Below are 2697 nucleotides of genomic sequence, written 5' to 3'. Positions count from 1 at the left end.
TTTATTTATTTTGGTTGTTGCTGTGATTGCCTTTGGGGTCTTCTTCATAAATTCTTTGCCTAGGCCTATGTCTAGAAGAGTATTTCCAACATCTTCCTCTAGAATTCTAATAGTTTCACTCCTTAGGTTTAAATCTGTTACCCAGCATGAGTTGATTTTTGCACAGCACCAATTTTATGGTTAGCGAGTTCAGATGTAGGTTCTGCCAGTGAGAGGCACCATGTCTGAGACTGGGGGTGGAAAGGGATTAGAACTTCTTTGGGTTTCTGCAGCTGTGGAGGCAGCTGACCAGGGTAGGCTCCTTCAGAGTGAGTCCCTAGAGCAGCAGAAGATAAAAATAGGGTCTATTTATACTTTATTTATTCGTTAATATTTATTAAAAAGACATGCTATGCCAGACACTATTCTAGGCCACAATGTAATCATATGCAAATTTGTGTGTGTTTGATTTCTGGATATTCAGGATTATATCATAAATAAAACACCCAACATAGCTTTCGCCATTTTCCCATATAAGACCACTGTAACTTGACCTATGTGGAGACATTCTGTATTTCTGTATAATAGAAGATATTTTCTCTTTCCTTTTTTTGAGTACTACTGCACTGTTATGTTCTATGGTTCTATGTTCTTATTTTCTCTGATGGGCCATAAAATTCTGATGTAATTTCAGATGCAATGTAAAACCCATAGGCATATCAGAAACTTTTTTCAGGACAAAATTACCACCATTTCTCATATGACTGAAGTAGAAATATTTTATGGGGGAAATCTACCATTGCATCATTGGAATAATATTCTGTTTGGAAACTGGATAGCTTGTCTTAGGAGCCATTTATTTTAATTCTACACATACATTAGAAATTTTTCTCTCCTTTTGAAACTAACATGACTAAATATTATTTCTCGCTCCCTTTCTTCAAAAGAAAATTTTCCACTTAATCAAACCCAAATATCTTCTCTCAGTTTTGGGGAATAAAAAAGTCTGCCTTTTCTTAAAACACCATAATTTTCACTCTGTCTCCACTTTTTTCCTTTCCATTAAATTAGCTTTTTCCTATATGTCTTACTCCTTTTTTTGAAATATGGTTCCATCCTGTGTCACTTCCCTGGCAAATGCTAGGCAGAAATTTCAACATTTTTACATAAAGAAAAAACAACAGCAACAAACCATAGATTCTAAAAGAAGTTATAGTTAAGCACTGGCATGAGAGTCAGGGAAATGCAAATCAAAATGACCTTGCCTGTTAGAATGGCAATTATCAAAAAGACAAAAGATAACAAGTATTGGGGAGGATGTGGAGAGAAGGGAACACTTACACATTGCTGGTGGAAATGTAAATTAGTACAACCATTATGGAAAACAGTATGGAGGTTCCTTGAAATATACCATATAATCCAGCAACTCTACTACTGAGTACATATCCAAATGAAATGAAATCAGTATGTCAAAGAGATATCTGCGCTCTCAAATTTATTGCAGCACTTTTTGCAATAGCACTATTTGCAATACCACTATTCGTAATATTCACAATATTGAATCAATGTAAGTGTCAATCAGTGAATGAATGGATAAAAAATGTGGTATATGTACACAATGGAATACTATTCAACCGTAAAAAAGAGTGAAATCCTGTCATTTGTGACAACATGGATGAGCCTGGAGGACATTACGTTAAGTAAAATAAGCCAGACACAGAAAGACAAATACCACATGATCTCACTTACCTGTGGAATCTAAAAAATCTATGAGTTGATCTCATAGAGGTAGAAAGTAGATTGCTGGTTACCAGTGGTTGGGATGGGTAGGACAAAAGGAGAATGGGGAGATTGGTCAAAGGATATGTAGGCATACCTCGAGGAACTTGAGGGATCAGTTTTAGGCAACAGCAATAACACAAATAACACAATAAAGCAAGTCACATAAATTTTTTGTTTCCCAGTGCATATAAAAGTTATGTTTATACTATATTGTAGCCTAGTAAGTAAGCAATAGCATTATTCTTAAAAAAATACCTTAATTAAAAAATACCTTACTGCTAAAAAATGTTAAAGATCATCTCAGCCTTTAGTGGGTCATAATCATTTTGCTGGTGGAGGTTCTTGATGTTGATGGATGTTGACTGATCAGGGTGGTGGTTGCTGAAGGTTGGGGTGGCTGTGGCAATTTCTTAAAATAAAGCAACAATGAAGTTTGCCATATCAAGTGACTTTTCCTTTTACAAAGATTTCTCTATAGCATGCAATACTGTTTGTTAACATTTTATTCACAGCAGAACTTTCAAAATTGGAGTCAATCCTCTTAAACACTGCCACAGCTTTATCAGCTAAGTTTATGTAATACTCTAAATCCTTTGTTGTCATTTTAACAATCTTCACAGCATCCTCCCCAGGAGTAGATTGTATCTCAAGAAACCACTTCCTTTGCTTTTCCGCAAGAAGCAACTCCTCATCCATTCAAGTTTTGTCATGAGATTGTAGCAATTCAGCAATTTAATCTTCAAGCTCCATTTCTAATTCTAGTTCTCTTGCTATTTCCACCTCATCCACAATTACTTCCTCCACTGAAGTCTTGAACCCCTCAAAGTAACCCAGGACGGTTGGAATCAATTTCTTTCAAACGTCTGTTAATGTTGATGTTTTTTTTTTTTTTCCCTCTTTAATAATTTTCTTTTCTTTCTTTTTTTTTTTTTATTT

Source organism: Propithecus coquereli, unplaced genomic scaffold (genome assembly GCF_000956105.1).
Source record: "Propithecus coquereli isolate 6110/MARCELLA unplaced genomic scaffold, Pcoq_1.0 Scaffold16, whole genome shotgun sequence".
Lineage (NCBI taxonomy): Eukaryota > Metazoa > Chordata > Mammalia > Primates > Indriidae > Propithecus > Propithecus coquereli.
The sequence above is the reverse complement of the archived record's forward strand: the minus strand, read 5'-3'. Positions refer to the sequence as shown.